Genomic DNA, 24692 nt, shown 5'->3' with positions numbered 1-24692 from the left:
TTGTTAAATCTTGCTGCTTTTCCTACGCTGCTATAATTATGCAACCCCAATAATGACCAGACCCTCTTCCCAGCAGGTGTTATCTGAATTTTTTTTGAAGATCTGCATTTTAAATGCAAATATTCAATTAGCATCGCATCTGGTTTCACCCTCAATTCCCCTCACCTCTTTATCTCTTGTGACTTCAGCAGCAGCATCTACAGTAGTAGGAGAAAACTCAGCAGCTCCATTGGACTGGATACAAATGAGAGATTAGGCCCCAGGGCAACGGTGCACCTATTTCTGCCAAGCCAAAGAGTAAGAGCAAGCAAGATGTTAAATGTTTGCAGCATATCCCTCATGCCAAAATAACCAAGCCTCGTTCGACACACGGTCCAACAAGAAGGCTATCCAATAAATTCCCAAGTCTCTTAAGAAAACATGGGACCCACTGATGGCTTTATACCAAAATTAGGCTGTGGTTTGAGATTGAAATTCTATAACCTGGGGGAAGAAAGACAGAAAAGGGGAGAGGAGAATAAATTGCAGTGGCTGTGCACCACAAATTTTGAAGTCAGAAGTTATAGCCTTGATTTCTCTCTCCCTCCCTCTTTCTCTCCTGCACACAAACACATGGGGGGTGGCGGGAAAGGATATTGAACTACAGTAGATGAACTTTTATTTGGCCTGATCCAAAATGGCTTCTCTCTCTCTTTCTCCCCCCCCCTTTTTTTTTGCCAAACTTCTCTTTTACTTGCTCTTCTCTTCAAGCAGGTTTCTTTTTGAGAGAGACCTCATGTCTGCTAACTGTATTTCTGGGGGTGGGGTGACTCCAAATCTCAAAACTGGGGAGCAATCCCAGTTCCCTGCAGCAAAGCTGTCCTTATCCACTATGTGTAGATGGGTTAATGGTTAACATGAATGTAGTAGTAAAGTGTTTCTTCCATTACCACCTGGCAAGACTTTCAGTGTTGCTGTCACATTTAACTATGGAAGATGAAAACTGGCGTATTTATTTTCCATAAGTTGACAAAATAATGTGTGGTTCTGCTGAAGCGTTTCAACCCACATGCAGCTAGAAAATGGAGAAGTTCAGTTTGGTTCACGTTTCAATGCAAATTCACCTGATTTGCATTTTCCAACAATACATAGACTGAAACACAGGTATCCTTTGAAATGTGCACATGCCTTAATTTTGCAATGAAGTTCTCCAGCCCGCAAATGTGTGTATTAGGGGAACGTATACATAAAAATGCATAGACAAAAATGCATCGCATCAGGGGAAATTACTTGCAAAGAAATATTCAGTAAAATGCTGCCACGTTGTCACAATGTTTTATTTTTTAAAAATAAAAACTGATGAGGAAATGTGACAAACTGAATTTGATGGTTGGAAAAATAAACACCAAGGGAAACAAAAACTGACATATTCATTTGTCTCTACATATAAACCCCTTTCATGCCTTTGAACACAATTATACTCAGTGTGGGGAGAGGTAGCAGGATCATGCCCATCCCCACCTTTGATCAGAATACAGATCTCTACACATTATACACTGTGAGGGGTGAGGAGCCATGAACCAGAGGGGGATCATGCCTGCTCACCCCACCCATTCAATATGCATGTGACTAAAAGTGTTAAAATGGGTATAAGATTGGGAGATTTTCCTGCAAAGAAATTTAAAATACAGAGGTACCTCGGGTTAAGAACTTAATTCATTCCCGAGGTCTGTTCTTAACCTGAAACTGTTCTTAACCTTAAGTACCACTTTAGCTAATGGGGCCTCCTGCTGCTGCCGCATGATTTCTGTTCTCATCCTGAAGCAAAGTTCTTAACCCGAGGTAATATTTTTGGGTTAGTGGAGTCTGTAACCTGAAGCGTATGTAACCTGAAGCATCTGTAACCCGAGGTACCACTGTAAAGGGCAAACAAACTATGCTAGTGTACACATAGTACAAAATCACATTAGAATAATATCCATAAGGATTCCGCAGCTACAAGTTTATCTGATACTCTTTTTATTGCTTATCGCTGAAATCGGAGCTGTCAGTTTACTCTTTTTGTGGTTACCCTGTATAATTCTCCGTATCTGTCAAACGTGTTTATTAAAACCCTGAACAGAAAATATCTTGATTTCCTTCTTGTGAAGGATTAATCTGCAATAAAGGAGTCCTGGCGGATTCAGCAGAGACATCACTCTCCTGAGTCAATACAGTCTTGGAAGGCTTCATCCTGTGCTGGAGCATTTGATTGAAACTCAAATGATGTAGTTTGTCTTTAGGTTAATCAGGATGCCAAGGAGATAAATGGAAACTCTCAGCCTTTCTTTGGCTAAGCATGTGGTGAGTCTAAAGTATTTTAAGTGTGGTGCCAAGGGCTGCCCTTCGCAAAGAGGTTACCATGGCAACAGGCAGCTGGTCTCTGGAAAGTGCCTTTGCTGTGCCAGGGGGGCAGCCAGCAGGGGCACTGGCCCTATTGGGGTTGTGTTTGGGATTCCCTTCATTGTTTTGCCGGCATAAATATCCTCAATAGGATTAGCATCCCGAAGAGGCTAAAGACTGTGGGAAAACTTTTTTCTTTTTTCTTTTTTTTAGTGGGCCATATTTATCTCCCTTGCTCTTGTATCTTAGCACTCTCAGTTTCTGAACAATTGGGTGGAAAAAAAGTAAGAGGAAGTATATTTTGATGGCTCTCTCTTTGTGTGTGTGTGTGCGCGCGCGTATTATAAATTCATGAATCTGCATAATAGTCCGTCCTAGACGACACTTTTCTTCCATTCACAATGTAGGTGGGGGTGTGGAGGCCACAAGCAGAGAGGGGGAGGAAGGCAAGAACTAAAGGAGAAGGCCTGGGAGGAAAACTAAGACCTCATTAAGAGATTTTCCTGACAACTGATAACGTAACAAGGATATTTTCTTGCCTGTTTGCACAAATGCCAGAGAAATGTGTTTGCACTCAAGGCCAGCTCCTTGAAGGAAACTGTCCTGTCCCGTTTTCTCTCTCTTAATTGCTTAGATTCTTGCATATTTCATCCCATTCTGAGAGTCTATATTGTGTGTGTGGTTTCTGGCCACCTGCACCCAAAATTTGGTTTGGTTTGTAAACATACATGCCTGGAATCCGTACTGCACAGAGTACCATTAGGTGCTTTACTCAAGCTGCAGATGTTTGGAAACTGCATGCAGTGAAGAAGGGTGGTCTGTAACTTAGAAGAGGGCAAATTCTTGGCAAGGAGGCAAGCACAATATTTAGTGTTCCAAATGGGAACACCTCAAACTCTCCCTCAGCACCTGCAGCAATCACTGGTGTATCCCTCAGGTGTTCTATGTAGGAAGGTAAATGCAATGTCCCTGTATCTCTCCAGCTCACAGATTTGAGGCCTGAAAGGTAGACTGCCCAACGTTTTATAGCATTGTTGAACTACTGTTATGTGTGTTGATTTTATAAGTGGTCAATAATTTGGTGGGATTTTTTTAAAAAGTTTTTGTCATGATGTCTCCTACTATGTTGGAAATCGCTCTATGATTGTAATGAAGAGACGTCTAAAAGTTGCACTGATAAACAATCAGCAGAGTTGTATAACTTTGCAGTTTAAACATTTTTATTTCAGACATACAGTGATCCTGAATTCAGACTATTTTCCACCTTAAACAGGAGATCATAGCTGTTAGGACTGACTTTGCTAATTATCTTCCTAGCAGTCTTGAGCACATTGTATGCTGTTTTAAATACCACTTAAGTTCCTTGTCCCTATCTGGAAAGAAACCAAGCTTGACAAATGTGAAAATATATTATATATCTCTAACAGAACCAGGAAAAATAGAACATTACTTATTTCTTTATATAGGGTTGCCTGCTTTATTACAAGTGCAAGCACATGATTGATAACTTGCTGGTTCTTTTCGTGACTGATGCATTCATTGTATATGATATATAGAAACTGAAAGGGACTAGGATTGGTATTTGTAATTCAGAGTATATGCACGTAGAGCATTAAGCAAGCAGACTATTTCACCTTGCACTGATTTTATCATTAATACAGTCCCTAAAATCACAGGATGTGTGTGTCAGATCATTAAAGTACTTGGCCAGTCCAAAACCCGTTGAAGTGGATACTTCTTGCAGAGTTTACTGAGCCAAGTTAATGGGGATTAGGGGGAAGATGAAAAGTTTACATTTGAAGAAACAAAACAAAAAACAATTTCATTGCCTATGTATGATACCCAACCTCGGCCACATTTCTTTTGGAAATTAAATTTTCAAGATGGAAAGGGGAAAGGGGTAGAATTATCTTTAAACCATTACATTTCAAATGCACTCTCAAGTGTTCAAAGATGACAGTAGTTGTAAGTGTTTCTTGGCTGCTTATAGCCCCTCTATTTTATTTTTTTAACGATGAAATACAGGTAAGATGGAATATGCAATGCATGTATCACACACAAACTTCATCCTCCAGCCAATTAAAGAGATGTGATATTAGAAAAGTGTGTTGCAATCATGACAGACAACTGAATGATATTCAGTAGCCAGGAACACCAGCTACCAATTATTGCACAAGCAAACTAATATTTTACCCATCACCCTACTTAACAATTTTTTCCTCTGAAGTTATTTCAATGACATCACTGCTTAATCTCCAAGTGACAAGTCTGTTGCTTTATGCTCTGAAGACTGTCTAAAATTTTCCTCTAAAACACTGCCAAGTAAGTATTCATAATTTTTCCAAAAAGCACATCTTGGAGCTTTTCATTACGAGAAGATTAATACACTGGTTAGGCAGGGAAAACAGTAGTATTGCTCTGCCTAAAATGCATCACAGGTATCACACACATTTAAAAATATTATCAAATTGGAGAAGTCAGTATTTTGAAATAGTCCCATTTCGTCCTCCATCTTCCCATTCTCACCAATGTCAGCAGATAACAATTTCTGTGATTCTTTTTAAAGTGAATTATTATTTGTTTTTAGTCATTGCATTTGCTGCAAAAGGGACCTACCACAACATTTTGGAGTGTATTCTTACCCATTAACAGTCTGTATTAAAATATAATACAGGGAACACAGGGTAACTCTGGGGGGATGCAGGGGGACGCATACCCCTAAACATTTTGTGAATCTAAGTTTTACCTCATTCAGAGGCAGTATTTCAATATGAAAAGGAAAATGAGATTACCCCAAAACATTTTTTTAAAGAAAAAAAAGCACTGGTTTTAGTAGTCAAGAATCTGGATGGCATCAAGCTGCTCAAAACCTCTTTTGGAACAATAATAGAAAGGTGAGGAATACATCCAAAAAAGAATTACAAAATCGGTTTCTTTCAAATTGCAGCATTTCACAAGCGCAAAAATGCTTGTAATAAATTTTGTTTTGAAGCGAGTCTAGAGCACAGAAAAACATCAGGAGACAGCTCTTTAGTAAAGGCTGTTTAAGCAGCTGGAAGAAATGTCATTTGTCAGAGAATTACGATAATCTAGTCTAGACAAGACCAGCGCCTAAAACGCACGTCCCAGTTCCTTGGCAAGTTAACTTTCGTTGGCGCTTGGAAATATTGCTCAGATAGGTGTAGGTGTTCCTAGTCCAGTTTTTGTCTTCTGGGTAAAGAAAAGTTATACTTCAAAATGATAATCAACCAAGACAGGAATGACAAACTTCTCAGGGTCTGAAGCCCATGTGTTAATTTTGTACTAATTTAAAGTTCTGTTTCCTCAGTACTTTAATAATGGGGGCAAGGTGGGGGGGGGGGAGGCAAACAGTAGTTCAAACTTGGATTGGAGACAAGCAGCTGCTAAGCAGAGACATCACCTCATTAGGCTCTGCATGAACAGGCAGGCTGAGAAAAGGGATCATCTCCATAAACAGCACCATCAAAGTCAGTTAAATTACCTTTTGCCTCTTTTCCCCCTTCAGTACTTAAAAAATATGAAATCATTCTCCCTGACAGGGTCAATGGAAGAGTCTCTAGAAGAGCTTTAAGGTTCCACATTTATCATCTAGTGTTGTCAGACATCACGGGGTCTACACAGTGTAAAGGACAGCCGCAGCTTAGCTATGTGGAGGACTCTCTGGAAAACATGTGCTTGTCTTGGCTGTGTTTCATCTACAGTAAGGCATCCGTCAATGGCATGTCCAGGTTTCTACCATACTTTTATCTTTTTTAAAAATAAAAAATTGCCTGTCTTATGAGAAGATTGCTCTAGATGAAAGCAACACTGCAGCAACTAATTTGATGGTTGGCACCATGGAAACCGTGGCTGCAGAAGAAGTCCATGGATGGACAAGTCTGTTTTCCAGTTAGAAGGATTAAGTAGATTTGTATAGTATGAACTGAAAAGCTGAATTGGTGCCACTAGTTAGTAATATAGACGTTCAAAAATATTTTTAAAATACGCTTTGAATAAATCAGTTCAGTTGGCGGCTTTGTGAACAAGTTCTTTATACCTCCTGATTATAGGAATGTTTAGTTATATACAGGTAATCCTATTCATGAACCGTTCTTTGACTATCACCTTATTCCAACATTAATCAATTAAAATAAATGCATTTTAATTAACTGGGTAAAAGCGAATCTTTTAGCTATGCCAGCTTTCTACCAGGTTTGGTCTGTTGCTGTTGGATTTCAGAATCCAAGATACATCTCTATCATGCACTGCTGTAGATACAATAAAATTAGATTTAATTGTCCCTGGTTAGACATTGCGGCTGAATTGTTAGAAGTGGTGGGCTATAAAAAAATGCACTTACAAGCCTTTGAGATTGCAATGATCACCCTTTAATGGGGCTACTTCATAAAATCAGTGTTTGCCCTCACCTTCCCTTCCGGTTGTTTTCCCTATCAGACTTTCTCTACCAGTCCCGCTTTTCATTATGAAGCTTAGCACTTCCACCATCTGGGAGCAGTGCACTGAGCATATGGGCTTATAATTTATTAATATTGAGAGAGAGTGAGGAGTAGGTTATACAATGTTCAATTCCCCATAGGTTGGCTTGATTTCCTTGATGCGTTAGCAGAATGTTTTCCAGGGGGTTAGCGTTTCCTGTTGTAAAAGCTTGATTCACAGTTGTGTCGTAGCACCAATTCTCTTGGTATTGTTAACAGGATATTTTTAGTTTTAAAATGAATCCCCCACCGCTTGACACTGCTTTCCTGAGTGACCCGATTTTTGAACTGACTACAAGCTTATGTTTGCTGCCTGACCAAAGCTTCTATAAGTCAGGGCTGTGTTGTTGAATTTGGCTTCCTTTTCATTGCCTTTCCATTAGGCTAAATTTCCTCCTTTAAGCCTATGCAGCATTCTACTTTGACACATCTGTCTTCAGTTTCTGAATCATGTGCAACATTTGTCAAGGGCTGATTCACCTGGCCATTTTTTATTTTTTTGGGTGGTGTTACGGAAGTACTTCCTTTGGGTGACTTGTATTGGAAAGCCCAGGTTGAAAGCAGAGGTGATAAATCATCAGAGTGTCCCAAGAACTTGCATCCGAATTTAGCACATCACAAAATTAATTGCAGATATTGTTATCTGCAGTGCTGTACAGTGGACTACTAGTGTAATACTCTTTTTCATCAGCACCACTTCCATATTCAAATCACACTGCTTGATTGCAAAGCACATCAGCTAAATGAATGTGTGAACTGGTACACAGGCACACTTTATGGTATGGCCATCACACAAACAAGTGTCACTAAGGGCTGAAACAGGCATGGCTTGGGAGGGTTCTGACTGTCACCATGGGGCCATAAATTTTTGCCATTTTCCCTGACCTAATGCATACCCCCACATTGTTAACCCCGTCTCACAAAAAATATAGGCACCTGAGTAAGTTATATTCAGAGTAAACCCAATTAAATAAATGGGCTTAATACTTGAGTCCATTAATTTAATTGGGTCTATCTGGTCAGGGATCCCTTTACCTTTACCAATTTGAGGGTGACTTAATAATATGCAAATATTGATACAGGCACTTGTTACCCACCCACCCTGAAACTTTAGGAGCCCCCCAAGTGAAAATAAATTGTGAGTGTTATCACAGATTGTCAGCATCATACCTATTTTGTATACATGGCAAGTGCCCTGGAAGAAAATGGGACTTCTTTTTTTTCTCTTGCGAGATCATGGCAGCCATTTTGGATGCCACACTCTAACACTACGCTCTTGCTCCAAAGAAAGCATTGGGGGGGGGCTGTGGTCTCAACCTGAAAAAAGCACTTTTTTCATGGTGAGAGCAAAGCAAGGCTCACTGAACTTGCCCAGAAGACACGTGTCAGGGAACTGCCATCAGCACAGAGGTGAGAGGTGGAAGGGCAGCTGGATTACAGGGAGCCTCCAAGGATCGTGGGAAGCAGCACTTCCTCAGCTAAGGAGGGAGGAGGGAAGCCCCGCCTCTAGTGGGGAAGAGATGCAGGGCTCAGAGGATGCAAGAAAGAGCCAAGACACCATGCATGAGCAAAGCGCGGGGGGGGGGGAGGTCTCCCTTTACACAAGCCCTCTCTGCGCAGTAGGTTTTCGTGCAGAGAGGGGAGGCGTCAGATGGGGGTCAAGAGACTACTCTGCTGGGGAAAGTTTAACGACCGTCCACTCTCAGATTCTGCTAGTGACTGAGCAAGACATGGAATTGAGGCGTTCTGCACTGAAAAGGTTTTTGCACCAGTAATAAAGCCTTTGAAAAGACCAGTGGGGATCTTGCCTGTTCGCTCTCGAGCAACCACGCCGATAGGCTTAACAACATGCATCCTGGTTTGGGGTCTGAAAAAGTTGGGCGGTATGATTTGAGCCCTTATTCTGTCCATAACCCACAACATAACCACTAGAAAGGCAGAATATAACTGTATGAAAACAAATAAATAGTGTGAGCTTGTTGCATGCATTGAGAACTCACAGGCATGTCAATGATGAGGCTCAAAACAGGTCATCTTTGATCATGGAAGTGGTTGTAGCTATGGGGAAGAGCCACAGCTAAGTGGCAGAGCATCTGACATGCACGTAGAATGTCCTGCAGTACCTCCAGGGAGGGCTGGGAATGTTCCCTGCCTGAAACCCTGGAGAGGTTCTGCCAGTCAGTGTAGACAATACTAAATCACATGGACCAATGGTTGGTTCAGTGTAAGATAGCTTCTTATGTCCTTAAGTTTACACAAAAGTTTCTCCAAACATTCCATATGTAGTTAAGTAAATAAGCATGTGGAAAAAACAAGTTGATTTACATGTTCTGTGGCAGCAAACCCTAGGCTTGCCATACATCAGGAAAATTCCTGGCATGTCCTGGTTTTTGGGTGTAAAAATGGTGTCGGGGGGAATTTGGCCAAACTGACAAAATGTCAGCAGAAACCCGGGTGTATGGCAGTGCACTGGAAAAATCACTATTTTGGGGGGAGGTTTCCCCAAAAAACTTCGGGGGTGTCAGGAATTTTACTTTTTGAAATATGGCAACCCTAGCAAATCCTGAAAATTTAATGTGTGAACCAGCCCAGAAAAGTTCCAGAGCAAGGCAAGGCTTGTAAAATAGAAATGGCCTAATCTGAAATAATGAAAACACTGAGCATTTCTAGTGGTTTCGTTTCATGGCTGGTCTTAATGTCAGATTTGTGTTGCTTCGCGCGCCCCGCGCCCCCCAGTTACAGCCAAGGCTCTTTTGACTCTTAAGATAGTGCCTTTTATAACAGTTTTGCTCAAGTATTGTAAGGAAAAGGCATGTGTTCAGATCTGATCAAAACAGCCAGGAATAGTAGGCCTCCTTCAAGAAAGGGGGCCTTGTTCGGAGCTGTGGTGAGGTGAGTTAAAATTAAATTGACCTACAGTCAGCTTTTCCCAGGGGGCTATTTATTTTTTAAATCTAAAATAGAAAGCGTGCATATGGCATACACTGTAAATCTGAGCAAGCCAGGATCTCCATTTCAACTAAAGCTCTCTTTGTGCTCGCGTACTACTCAGTGCCCTCAAGGAAAAGTGTGGCAGGGAGCCGGCTTCCCTTTCTGACACATGGAATGTGTAACGTTTTCAACTTGTTTGGGCGGGAAGTGGCCTGGGGTATATCTTTCTTTCTTTTTTGCGCAGGGGGGTGGGGGGAGGGTTCAAGCAAAGGAATTACAGTCTGAGCTGGACTGCTGACAGAACTAGGAATGGGATTTGGGGGCAGCTTTATTATAAATTGATTGCCTATAGATTCAGCTGCCCCTGCGATTGTGTGTGTGTGTGTATCACCTGATTTCCTATTCTTTAAAGATAATTTTACAACCTGTTGGGTGTGAGTGTGTATCTCAGCCATTTAAAAACCTACTGAATACTTGTAAACTGAGTTTGAAAGTACTTTCTCTTAACCACTGTTGTTTCCTTTAATTTCCTTCCGAAGGGCCCTATCCTTTAAGCACTGCTGCTGCACAATGCCCATTAATGCCGGTAGGATTTCCATTTGAGTTCTCACACAGGCCCCATTTTAATTAATGGCGGCTGCACCTCAGCAGAGCTTGGTTGGTTGCCAAAGTAAAGGCTCCTGGACCAAGCACAACACAAATAAACCAAACATTCAGCAGAGCTTGCAGTCCAAGGGATTTTACAGGGTGCAAATGTTTCTTTTCCAAAATCTGAAATTTGCATTTTAAAAAACCCTTGAGCCTGATCCCACAAATGAAGATGTTGAGAATCGAGAGAACACAAGATAAGACATGATGAGGCACGCTGCAGAGCAACTCCCATTTGTTTATTCAGGTCCATCTCTGACTTGGTTGTAATTCGTTGGTTCATTCCTTGGAGTATTCTGCTGGGATTAGATGAGTTTTGGAAAGGGTTTTGTGTCCTTTTTTCAATAGATTTCCCAGAAAGATATATCAATAAAGACTGTGTGCACGAATCCACAATAAAATGAGTGTAAATAAAACCAATGTGGATGGAAGAAAAATAAATATATACACATTTCGACATCTGTCGAAGCGCCTGACTTTCCACATTTACTCTCCTTATTTGCTGCAGCCCTTTTGAATATCTTGTTTGTTCTCTGTAGCCATTAAGCGGGCTCATTATGGATAACCAAAATAATACCTGACAGCTGCTAATGTTTTCAAGTGGCAAGGAAATAGTATGCTTCCACCACCATCACCTCGCCCCCAAGAGCATTTGGCCATGTTTTGCCTGCTGTCTAGAGGTGTTTTCACACATCCATGCAAAAGCATTGTAGTAACCTGAGTTCAGCCAAGCCAACCAGAGATAAATTCCTACATAATTGCTGTGTGGTTGTATAAACACCGCACTTCCCCCGGACACCAGGGAATTGTAATACAAAGGACTCCGGCTGACTTTCTGTAGCTGCTCAAGGCTGTTCTACGCACTTGAACATTCCTACATGGAAGCAACAAACTGAATACACTGTGGAAAATCCATGCATTAATTGTCACATGTGACAGGTTCACGTGAGTTTCATGCTCAGATATGTCTTCCAGCAGCCTTTCCCAAGCTGGTGCCCTCGAGATATCTTGGGCTATAACTCCCATCAGCCCCAACCAACAAAGCCAGTGGACAGGGATGATGGGAGTTGTAGACTAGCAGCAACTGGCAACAGTGGCCTAGCATAGGGAGAGCTAAGGGGGCTGTAGCCCCCTGTACATTTTGAGGGGGTGCAAGCCAGGTACCCCCTCGCGGGGATCCCCACCCTGCCTGCCACTGAGGGTCTTGCTACCGCATCCTGTCCACCTCACTGAATAGCAGTGTTAGGTAGATGCACCTGCCAAGAAGAGAAGACTCCCTGGAAAAGACCCTGATTTTGGAAAAGATGAAGGCATAAGGAGAAGGGGACTTATGTATTTAAGTCAATCGGACTTGACCATATCACACAGCGGTTTGTGATTGTTTGAACAATCCCCAAATTGCAACTTCCTACATCCCCACGAAAGCGCTTGGAAAACACGATGAACAATTGGAATGACTGACTCTTTATTAAGTCGATGCAGTTGCTTCCAGAACATATGTGGACAGGGAGAAGTTTTATTAGGTTTGTAGAAATTAACTATTCTATGTTTTACTATGAAAACACCCCAAAAAGAACAAACCACAGGGGCCCAGGGATTTCTGTCATGGAGGTACATCCTTTTCGTTGGCCACAGGACTAGGAAAAGCCAAAAACAGAAAACCTTTCTACTTCTCTTTGTAAGCCTCTTACATCTTTATTGCCAGTAAAAATAAGATGAGGAAACAGCTCTAGTGGTAGACCTCCCTTGAAAAAAACCCCTCTTCTTATTAAGCTGAAAGCAGAAATTCTTCTTACTCCATTTTAGTATGCAGAAGATACCCTGTTGCTCCTGATTATACTTTTCCTGCATAGCATTTTCAGCGGGGCTTCATGATTTTGAATTATTTCATACAAGTGGTTTTCCCGCCCTCCTCCACCCCTGTGAGATATGGTGGAGTGGCTGGAAAATACATATTTTTGTTGGAAATACTATTTTCTACTTTAGGGAAAAAAAAGTTTCACTGAGGAGTGGAATATTTTCGTAGGCTTATTTTACTGCATGTTATATATTATTTGTCTTAGCTAAACTTGATCTCCAGATTCTTCACAAACACACTAAATCGGTGTGTGTGCTCCAGTGTGAGATTCTGCTTTCTTTCACACAAGTGTGCTTACATATAATTGGGGAATGCCCTGGAATGCTCAAACACTTCACAAGGGGCCCTCTCACTGGGACCCAGAGATGAAAGTTGGCCTTTTCATTAAGCTAAACCTCTGCCCACTTCACCCCTGTTATAACCCAGCATCCTCGAGATGGCTGTTTGGCATATCACACTGCCCCCGAGATGTGAAGATAGCTTAATAATAGAATTTCCTGCAGAGCTGGGCTTACATACCCTGAAATCCTAGAGCGAGTCAAGGAAATCTGCATTAGAATACATTGTTTGGAACAGGTTTGTGCACTGAGGGGGTATACAAAATGTAACGGAAACTAAAAGTGTCAGGCATCTAATCCAATGTGGAGTCTGTTTAATCTCTTTCAAAAGACATCTTAAGAACTCCCAGTGTCTTCATTGCCTGATTCTTTGTGATGGATTAGTAAAGTATATGAGAATAGCACAGAGCCAGGATGTGACAGCTGAATCAAACTTTTTGGTTTTCCTGCAATGCACTTCATCAGTTTAGCTAGAGTTAGAGGTGATGAACTCTAACTTTGTCCTAACGGCAGGCATGAGGGACTGCAACAGAGTACATCTCTTCTAGGTACTTTTTAAATGCTGGCTAATATGGGTAAATTTGAAGGAGGTCATTGAAGCTTCTCCTTGCTTAGGCATGTCAACAGGTTAAAAAAAAAGTGATAACTAAATGCTGAGCCTCATTTCTGGCATATGCCATCCAAAATGGGAATATTGTATAACTATGTAAAAGCAGGTATTGTTATAACAGAACAAAGAAAAATAACAAGAGATTAAATATCCATGATACAGTATAACTAATTTTCAGCTAAAATTTCTGTTCAGTTTAGGGGGGTTAGAGAGGGATCTTGATTATCCATTCGCAAAATGAGCAAGTGCTTTGTAGAAAGCATAATATGCAACTGCAGAATGTGTTAAAGCAACAACACAACACACCTTTTGATTTAAGAGAAGAATTAATTCACCTACAAATTCCTTCAGAAATGGGACTTTGCAAGAAGCAAACCTGCACTGTCTCACATATTTCTGCCTTACAACCTAGCTTCTTGCATCTCCACTTAGGAATAGCAGCAATAGAGACAGGCACTGTTCTTGATTGAAATCTCATCCTCCTTTTTATTAAACATTTACAGGGAACCAAATTATCAGCTGTGATCAATGCATATGGCAGGTAGATGCCCACTCTTTGTTGACTTGACTGTGCCTAAGGAAATGTCCTGGCTGCCCATGCTGCAAGTGTCCCCTGAGTGCCCTGTTCATGCACAATCCTAAAATAGGGTGCGCCTTAGGACTGGCATGTGACTAGGCTAAGAACAGGTCCCTCCCCTAGCATGTCCTCAAAGTCTCCTGGGTAGTCTCTGCCTCCCCTCACTGAGGTACAGGCAACTCTCAGCATGCGGGGGTTACGTTCCAAGTTACAACATACAGAGTGCAACAGGCTGAATGGTAATGTTTGTAACAAATTTCTTTACTGGTTACTTCATAACATACAAATCAAGTCTAGGATGTGCACCATATACAATCCTTAAGCAAGGTATATGACCTATTTAATTAAATCCACTGCAGATATATTTCTTCCTTTCTTAATACATTCTTGTTTGAGTTCATATACAGTGGTACCTCAGGTTACATACGCTTCAGGTTACAGACTCCGCTAACCCAAAAATAGTGCTTCAGGTTAAGAACTTTGCTTCAGGATGAGAACAGAAATCGGGCTCCGGTGTCACAGCAGCAGCAGGAGGCCCCATTAGCTAAAGTGGTGCTTCAGGTTAAGAACAGTTTCAGGTTAAGTACGGACCTCTGGAATGAATTAAGTACTTAACCTGAGGTACCACTGCATATAATATAAATATAAACACTTGATAATACAATGATTAATATTTGACATGTAGATATTACAAATATAAATCTGTTATATCATGACTAAAAAATAGAGTTCATACATTATTAAGCATTATCAAGCATTAGAAGATACAGAGGTACATACCATCGAAGTGTGTAACAGATTACGTAAGCAATGATTCTTGGACAATTCTCAGTAGTAATGGCCAATGACTCTTAATACACCATTAATAAGCAAAACCATGTGACAGGTGTAGATAATTAACCTAAATGCAATCTTAAAGGAATATGACCACAATGGTATGTCCTAGGCCAGTGTTTCCCAACCTTGGGCCTCCAGATGTTTTTGGCCTACAACTCCCATCATCCCTAGCTAGCAAGACCAGTGGTCAGGGATGATGGGAATTGTAGTTCAAAAACAGCTGGAGGCACAAGGTTGGGAAACACTGTCCTAGGCAATAGTATATATTTCACATAGCTTGTATGGGATATGTCTCATTTGTTTTGCATTTGTTTTGACCCTGGGGTTACGTTCCAAGGCACGGCACACATGCCCCCACCCTGCTCAGCCCCCGCCCTGCCCCCTTGTGGTGCTGGAAATGGTGCATGTGTTAGCGGTCTCAAGCATGCTAATTGCATGCAAGAGGGGAGGTGCCTATACTGATGATAGCATCTCCCTACTCTGGGGAAGACCTGTGCTGTCCCTGTACTGAGATCATTATTATCATCATGAGGATAGATGCACAACTTCACCAACTAGGGGCCTCACTCCCGCTCACTGCTCCCCCTGCCAGGTTGTGATTGCTATAAGCACTTCAGTCCCTGAGCCATTTGCATGTCCTATTTGGTAAGCAAATTCAAATTAAGAAAACTTGCCTGATTTTCCTCTTCTCCTCCCAACCACCCAGGTTTGTCTGAAGCCCTGTTAATTCCTGCTTTGCATGCAAAACTTCATTAGGAAAGTTAACGCGTTAAGGCTAAACTTGTTAAAGGAACTTTCAAGAAACAGTTTTCCTGTATCGCTATAAAAAAACAATACAGGTTTGCAGGAATTGTGACAAATATATATATTTTTTCTAGCAGTTCACCCCCCTTCCCCCTTTTTTTTGAACCACCTCCTCTTTTACAGCCCATTCTGCCCTCTGTGTTTTACTCCCATTAACTTTTATTTGTTTCTGTCCCTGTAATGTTTTTTCATATGGGAGTCATTCTGTGAACTCGTGAAAATCCATAAAGAGAGTGAAAAAAGATACCCGCTTAGGAATGTGAGCGGATGGTGGGAGAAATGCAGAATCTCCTTCGAACCAGTCTTCCATTCCTTGCCTTGGCCATCATGTGAAGGGATAATGCTGGAACATCATGTACTTGTTAACCAAACACTGAAATATGTCCATAAATACCCGTACAGAAGTTTTATTTTTTAAACCACAACACTGGTTATAAAACTAGCATTGTCTCCTTCCTTGTTGGCATAAAAAACATCACTAGTGCCAATTCTGACTTAGCTGCTTTCGAGCGAGGCTACTTTTGCACTTAAAAAACAAAAAACTTATTTCTAGAAAAAACAGCATTTCAGCCCTCTCCTGTATTAGAACCAAATGCTTTTCTTTTTCTTCATTCGGAATATGTGTGGATTTACACTATCCTTGCCTTTCTGCACTCAATTTCCAATGCTTTTATTTAGTGATAATTTTTAATGATTTCCTTAGAGCACTTCTTCTCTTTCTCCCCTCAAACTAAGACAAAGGATTTGTTTTGCAGCTATGCAAGAGGTGACAGTGTTGCGTGAATAAATATTTTCTTGAATCCATTGGATCAGTTCAGTGCTCTTTTAATTTACTGCTGTTGTTAGCAAAAAATAGCAGGATACGTTTAGTGTACATTTAGAAAAGTGTTATAGGTTGATATACAACAATGGACTTCTCCAATACTGTGGTTTATTGTATACAGTGGTACCTCGGGTTACATACACTTCAGGTTACATACGCTTCAGGTTGCAGACTCCGCTAACCCGGAGTAGTACCTTGGGTTAAGAACTTTGCTTCAGGATGAGAACAGAAATTGGCAGCAGGAGGCCCCATTAGCTAAAGTGGTGCTTCAGGTTAAGAACAGTTTCAGATTAAGAACGGACCTCCGGAATGAATTAAGTACTTAACCCGAGGTACCGCTGTATTTTATGATATTGGGTAAAGGTCAATGATGCTCTTCTTTCTGATTGCTATTACATTGTAACCTGAAAGGGAATAAGTAAACTGAGAGCAAAACAATGCATTCTTGCCACTTTCCGCAGCCGTGCAGAGCTGCTTTAGTTACCCAAAGCTAGATAAGCACAGAGGTGTGTGGGAGTTCAGTCAATTAACACCTGATTAGTTGCTTTTTGTTTAGGAAAACAAAGCTGATCTCAGCAGGGGTTCCCTTTAAGCTTTAAAAATCCACCTGTCAGAACAGGAGCGAGAGAAATATCTTTTTGTTTGGCACATCAAGAAACAATGCAATTGACCAGAGTTGTAAAATATATCGGCTTTAACAACTAAACAGGCAACTAGCTGTAGCTGTCAGCCAAATAAGCAGTTTAACCTATTGGTTGGTCTCATTTAGAGATAGTATCCCAGCCCTTTTTAACCAAGGATGATTGACTATTTGATCTTGGCTCATCAGATTCACAACTTGTAAATCTTTTGTGTACGGGGAGGGGGGATGCTCTTCCAGAATACTACAGTCATTTTAGCACAGGGATAAGCAACCCATAGGGACACAGGTGGCGCTGTTGGTTAAACCACAGAGCCTAGGACTTGCTGATCAGAAGGTTGGTAGTTCGAATCCCCGCGATGGGGTGAGCTCCTGTTGCTCTGTCCCTGCTCCAGTCAAACTAGCAGTTCGAAAGCACGTCAAAGGGCAAGTAGATAAATAGGTACCGCTCTGGCGGGAAGGTAAACGGCGTTTCCGTGCGCTGCTCTGGTTCGCCAGAAGTGGCTTAGTCATGCTGGCCACATGACCCATAAGCTGTACGCCGGCTCCCTTGGCCAATAAAGCGAGATGAGTGCCGCCACCCCAGAGTCGGTCACGACTGGACCTAATGGTCAGGGGTCCCTTTACCTTTATCTTTAAGGAACCCATAGCCTTCTATGTGTTTGGGGTTTTTTTTTAATTCCCAAAACCTCCAACCAGCACGGCCAGTTGTCAGGGATGGTGAGAGCTGCCATCCAGCAACATCTGAAGGACCACAGACTCCCTATCCCTGGTTAAGCTTTTATTGGGATATGGCATGGTGAGGGTGTGGGGGTTACAGTTTGAATGACAACAGCTGAAGTTGAAAAATAGAACCAAACTGGAAAAAGGAGCATATCTCTTTAGCAGCTTCTTTCTGCATGATGCCTCCATTATATAAAGGCCCACCCCTAAGGATTGCATTTTCAGCCAAAATTTTTAAAAATACTAATTTTAATGTGGGTATTATAAAATGTTCAACCTTTTCATTAAACTTCATATTAGTTTGGAAATAACTTTATTTCTCCAAATTGCCTGGAGCTTATATAAAACTGGAAGCAGAGCAACTTAATTATGCAGGGATCTAGTGAAATGGATTATATGGCAAAAACACAGCAAATTCATCTAGGCCACATATGGGATGGATGGCAATTGGATAAAGACTTCTACTATGGGAACTTTCTCTGCTGGGTGGGGTAGAAATAATAATAATAATACCATCTCATCTTTTGAGGCATGTTCATGTGTGGCTTAACCGCAGGCCTACCAGTGATCATGGGATAAATGTTCTGTGAAAGTGTGATGCAGTATCCAGTCAAGAGGGCACCTCAACAAGAGTGTACACATGACCTTGGACAGCTCCAGGGGGTGCCCTGCTAAGGCAACTGCAAAGAGTATTCATCTTATTTTGTTGTCATTGGCTTCTATGAGGCTGGGGAGTCAATGGTACTCCTCTTGAGTCAGAAGATGGTGGCAGGGTTGTGTCCTCCAGCCGAAAGAGCCCTGAATGAGATACTGGAGGTTCTCTGAGGAAGTAGCCTGAACCTTGTCCTTACCAGGTTCCTCTGCTGCCAACTGCAAGGCTACCTCTGTCCCATAACACTCTTTCTTACTGAAGACGAGGTGGAGCACCCAGGTCTCTGGGGAAAGGCTGAACAAGAGGAATAACCACACCCCTCTCAGGACCAGCAGCCATGGCTTGCTCCTTCATTGTTTTTGGTCATATAGTTTCTTTAAGAAGCTGGAGATTCCTGGTCCAAGGTCTTTGCCTTCAGGAAGATTGGTGTCATCTTTGCTGCATCATAGAAGATAACTTAAAGGTGCTGCTTTGTCAATTTTGTTTTTGTAAGCAAGGACAAGGCATTTAGAGAGGACCATTGGAAGCTATTAATCCAAACAGAACTTGTTCTGGAATAATATTACCGTAGTCTACTGTCCAAAGATAAACTGGAGCAAGTTTATCCCAAAAAATATCAAGCCAGGATTCGTGTGTGTGTGTGAGAGAGAGAGAGGACACACATTGACACAACTAGAAAGAGAATGAAATCAGAGCCAAGACAAATCTGAACAAACGCTTAGTGTATACAAGGAATGTAACAAACATATTAGAAAATTCATAGGCTGTAGTGGTTGTAACCCAGCAATTGTTGACATGGACAGCAACCTGGTCTTTGACTTGCATTAGGACTGAATGAAGAATTTTGCCCTGTATAAAATGATTTGTGATTATCATTGGGGAAACACATATGAGCCTTTTCATGAGTTGGATCATCAGCAAATCTTTGCTAATATTCACCAGCTGAGTCAGCAGGAATTGTTCTTTTCTAATGAAGTTACAAACAGGTAACCATGAATGGTGAAAGATTACCTGCCCTTGCAAATCTGGTCTAAGAACTTTTGATGGGATTGCAGGTTAATTTAGGAGAATGAAGGTGGGAAGGAACACTAGTTTCTGGTAGGTTGCAGCAATGGGTGATGTGTTCATATTCTGCTTGAACCAATAATTACAGTTTAAATCCAGTCAGCTTCTCTCATAGCACCACTTTTTAAAAAGGCATTTTAAGATCATGGCAGAAAATAGCTGAATTAACCAAGGTGGCTTCTAATGTGGATGATCACATGCTCTTGTGTTTGTCTGAGCTTTGATAAAACAATGGTCCTTTTGTGGAGTCAGGCTGATTCAAGGATTCTTTAGTCCCCCCCCCCCATGTTCTTGTGAAAAAATACTTAGGCTTGGCAAATACAGTCAGGCTCAGTTAAGGGTGCTATATGGAACTCTTCAAATGCTTTGATTATGAGAGGCTTTGAAACGCAGGAGATTTCACACACGTACACACATACTTCCTCCCTTTCACATTCTCCGTTTTGTGTTAGTGCTATTTAGCCCTTGCAGTTCTGCAAGTTGTTGACTTAAGTCAGCGTATCGTTACTTTTAAGAACAATGGTCCACTTGGGCTTTATTTAAAACCATACCTCTGTAAATATGAAACTCATTTCAAGTAGTACAGATGAAACTAATGCCTAATATTGTGGTGCTGATCTAATGGCCTTATCAGATGAAGTTACTGGCCCAGACCCAAAGCTTCATAGCTAAGGGCCTTTGGACTTCTTTCACGAATGGCGGCTTCCAAGCCAAATCCCGCCCCCCTTTTAAAGGGTAGTTTCCAAATTGATTTGTGATTTGGCATGGAGGTCTGCCCTTTGAGGGAGTGGGGAGTCAAAAAAATGTTAGTGCCTATGTCTATACAAAATGGTTCCAAGAACAAGGAGCACTGCCTTACACTAAGTCAGGTGATTTGTCCTTATAACCCAGTGTTGTCTACTCTGACTGACAGTGGTTCTTCAAGATCTCAGGTCTTTCTCTTTGTTGTTGCCTGCTACTGATCTCTTTAACAGTCAGGAATTGAACCTGAAACCTTCTGCATGGGTATGCTCTGCCACTAAGCTATGCTTGCTCCTCTCATGTTCTGGGTGAGCTTGAAGTAGGCCAATAGATTCATTGTCTTTGCCATAGTGCAGTTGTGAGGAACCATGGACCCTCCATATGCTGCTGATCATAATGCCATTGTACAGGTCTATGGTGGGATTTCATTTGGGGTACTGTGTACAGTTCTGGTCAAAAAGGATACTGTAGAGTTGGAAAAGGTTCAGAAAATGACCACCAAAATAATCAAAGGGATGGCGCGACTTGCCCGTGAAGAAAGATTGCAGCATTTTGGATTTTTTTAGTTTAGAGGACTGGAAATTTATAAAATTATGCATGGCATGGAAAAAGTGGATAGACCTTGCCCCCTCCTTCTCACATAACACTAAAACTCATGAACACCCTATGAAGATGAATGTTGGAAGATTTGGGGCAGAGAAAAGAAAGTACTTCTTGATGCAGCACATAACTTGCTCTCCCAGGAGGCAATGGTGGCCACCAACTTGGATAGCTTTAAAAGAAAATTAGACAAACTCATGGAGGAGAGGGCTATCGTGCTACTTGGCATGGTGGCTATGCACTACCTCCACAGTTGGAGGCAGTAATGTGTCTAAATACCTGTTTCTGGAAAGCACGGGCGGTAGGAGTGTTCTTGTGCTCGTGTTCTGCTCCATGGCTTCCCACAGGCATCTGGTTGGCCACTGTGAGAACAGGATGCTGAACTCAGTGGGCCATTGGTTTGATCCAGTAGGCTGTTGTTATGTTTTTAACTACAGCTCCCTTTATTCCTGGCCATTGGACATGCTTGCTGGGGGCTGATGGGAGTTGTAGTCCAGCAGCATCTGGAAGACCAAATATTCCCCACACCTACTATATGACATATGCAGGTACATTTATAGATAACAAAGGAAAAGCTTAAATACAGAGTAGGTTTTCTTTTTCTTTATGAGTACAGTGAATGGGCTTAGAACACAAAATAGCAACCATGACAAATAATCCAATTTCTGCTGTAATTTATTAAACAAAGTTACTTGATTTTGGAAAAAATGATTTGAGGCATATTGTCATCCCATGAAAGTGGTTGGCTCATGTGGATTTCCCCCCCAAATTGTACTATTTATACATTGCTCCATAATATAAAACAAGTGTCCAACCATGTTGGGTGCAACCTGCCTTTTGAGTGTTATGGAAGGCTGTAGTAATTAAAATGTTTTTAAAATGTGTTAATTATGCTTTGAGTAATCATTTTCTAATAATCTGCAATCATTTTGGAAACTTTCTGATAATCTTTGGCATGAAAAGGGGCTGGGTTAGACCTTTATATGATGGATCATTGGAGTTTCAACTGAAGGCCCTTCAAAGAGTGTTTGCCTTAGGTGATGCAGCTTTCTCCAAGCTGGTGCCCTCCAGATGTTTTTGCTGACAGTTCCCATCAGTCCCAGCCAGTGTGGTCAGGCATGATCAAAATATCTGAAGGGCATTAGGTTGGGGAAAACTGTATCGGAGGAATGCAACTCCACAACTATGTTCCCTAGCAGGTTTTTCTAAAGAACCAGCCAGCTGCCAAATGATACTTTCAGAAAGCCTTTGAAGTGCATTGCCACAGTTCCTGTGTTTTGAATTCAGTGCCATGATTTGTGCACGTGAAAAGAGACCACATTCCTTTCTCTCTTGGGTAACATCCACATTCAATATGGTTCTAAAGCGCAGGACCAAAAGTTGACAATCACAAAAACAACCTTTTCCTCTGATAAAACACTAATGTTCCAGAGGCTTTTGTATTCCATCCAGGTTGTATGCTAATTCTAACCATGACACTGTGTGCCGTCATAATTTAAGATACCTGGATTGTGATTATAAACAATGCTGTTCAATACTGGAACCACAGTCAGTTCTTCAGGGAAGCAAAATGTGAACACAGTTCTAGTAATATTTTATTGCATTTGGTTCCTTCCCACAGAGCTTTGGCTTTTCAGTGTTCAGGAATGCACTTGTAGCATGTGTTGATTGACTTCTCTGTAAAGCCAGCTAATGGAGCTTGGGATGTGGTAGAATATTTTAATCTTTCCTTTTTCCTGAGAAAGGAAACACGGTTTTCCCTGTGAGGATGTGATTTTCTTACCTGTCTCTGACATGGAAAAAGATTATGTCCCTGCTACCAGTTTCTGAACATGATTTGCCTTGTTCACAAAGGAGCTGTGTAACTTGCACATAAGCAGATGCAGCTATATTTTATTCCTTGCAAAATGTATGGTTGACTTCATATTGATATTAAATCCAGTCTACTCTGCCAGCCTGTGACAGCTTCATCAGTGAGCAGCTTTGCTGGACTTGGGATGCACCATGATTCCAATGCACATTGGACAAGATAATTGGGGAAAGGAAATCACCTCATAGTAGCATTTTTTTTAAAAAAAAAAACCTGGTGAATAGTCAGTATTGCATTTCTAGAGAATCTAGAGAGTTGGGAGGGGCTAGAATAATTTTAAGTTTGAAACAAAATGCCATGCCATCTGTCTCTTCTAGCAGCCTCCTATTTTTTATTCATAAAACATTATTATTGGATGGGTGTAAAATCTCTGGGCTTTGTAACCGTCCCATTGGGTTGATTCACCACTTTTTGTTCTGACAGCTGTTTCTGTTCCTTAATTTGTTTTCAGGAATTATAGTTGCTCCCCCCCCTGGCCTTACTGGCACTTACTTCTTATTTCTGAATAAAAAATTATGGGATGCATCTGATGAATCCTGTATCAACAACTAAATGGGCTGCTCGGATGGATTCCATGCTTCTCTGAGCCAAGGTGGGATCCTTCTGAAGTGCCCTCAACTTTGAGGCGCTTTGGATACTCAGATGTTAAAAACAAGCATGTGTTTGCATCTTGTTCACACTTGCTCTCTAATGACAGCTCTTTGCTTCTTCTCTGTGCTGGTGTTGAGCTATTTTTGTAGTTCATTCAACCTCACTGTTTTGGTCAGCTCAGATGGTCTATTGGTCCTCTGGTTTTCCCATTTGAATGGATCCAACCCAAAACTCCTGCAAAAATTACCGGTAAATGGAATCAGGATCACACAGGGCTTTTCATGATTCCTCTGCAGCTCTCACAAAGGATTGCAAGACTGGGTTGTATGTTATTACAGTTCCCTTTTCTTCATGTTAATTAAATAACCTCAAAAGTTGGTGTGCCAAGCATGAAACTTGGCACATTGGAAATCTCAGTGACTGATTCATGTGTGCTGTGGAATGTTGGGCTGACACTTTTAATTCACAAAAACAATAGACATGGCACCTTTAGAGCTTGATATGACTTCCTCTAACACCATGCAGAACTTAGACAAAGTTAAATTGCCAGTTTCTATTGAACCTTAATGTAAACTGTACTCTGTAGGTATGAGTACTTTCCAGAACTAGTCATCCTTTCTGGCTACCTTTCTCTCTCTCTCTCTCTCTCTCTCTCTCTCTCTCTCTCTCTCTCTCTTAGGTGGGCCTCATCAGCCCAATAAAACAAAGTAAGAGCCAAAGTCAGCTTTCACTCCTCCCGTGATCTTCTTAGCCAAACAAAAGAAAAAATGAACTGAAAGTTCCTTCAGTGTTGTGTTCTCTGGGCAGAGCTGCTAGTGCTATGAGCAGCCATTTGTATTGTAGTTCTTCATGGTTAAAAAACAAAATGTGGGAGGAGTGTCACAATACATTATAGTTCTGCTGCTGACAGACCTATGGGGGATGTTAACCACTGCTGTTTAACAGCTGCTAAGTCTGCTATCATTTTTTTAAAGGTTTAATCAAAATAACAAGATATCTCATATATTTTTTAATATCATACTGTATCCAAAAGGTTTGCATTCCTCAGCTTTCTTCGCCTCTCTTTCCCCCTTGATTCTTCACACCACCAGCTCTGATACAAACTGTGCTCCAAAAATTTCACTCTGTGCTTATTGAGTAAGGACAGGGTTAAATTGACCTACTATCAAAGGCAGTGCTGTCCATCACTAGGGTTGACTTGCAATCTTTATTCCAATACCAAGGAGACTGGCACTCAGCAAGAGGAGCCTGATGGATTTCAGCCTTTAGAACAAAAAAGGGGTTGCTGCTGCTAAGCACTCTATGGAGCACATCAAACAAACAAAATGAACTTTACTCATGGGGGATTTTGGATCCGGGTAAGTTCTGGATCCAACAGCTGGACTGAAGTTTATTTCTGATAAGATGTACTGCACAATTCTAATAGATGCTTTAATACCCCAGGAAAAATGCAAGTCCCTCCAAAAGTTCTTAATTCTGTGTCAGATGATATGGATGTGCACACAACTCCTTATCTGTTGTCAGTAC

At 41.4% G+C, this 24692-nt stretch overlaps 1 long non-coding RNA gene across 1 annotated transcript in view; it reads right to left on the bottom strand.

Moving 5' to 3' along the window:
* LOC309370786 overlaps window positions 1-14635 on the bottom strand; it is a 44094-nt gene extending 29459 nt beyond the window's left edge. The window contains exon 1 of the long non-coding RNA XR_014168693.1: window positions 14512-14635. This is a non-coding gene — a long non-coding RNA (uncharacterized lncRNA). The remainder of the gene's footprint in view (window positions 1-14511) is intronic.
* Window positions 14636-24692: the final 10057 nt, after the last annotated feature.

Source organism: Podarcis melisellensis (genome assembly GCF_964234715.1).
Source record: "Podarcis melisellensis genome assembly, chromosome: 5".
Lineage (NCBI taxonomy): Eukaryota > Metazoa > Chordata > Lepidosauria > Squamata > Lacertidae > Podarcis > Podarcis melisellensis.
The sequence above is the reverse complement of the archived record's forward strand: the minus strand, read 5'-3'. Positions and strand labels throughout refer to the sequence as shown.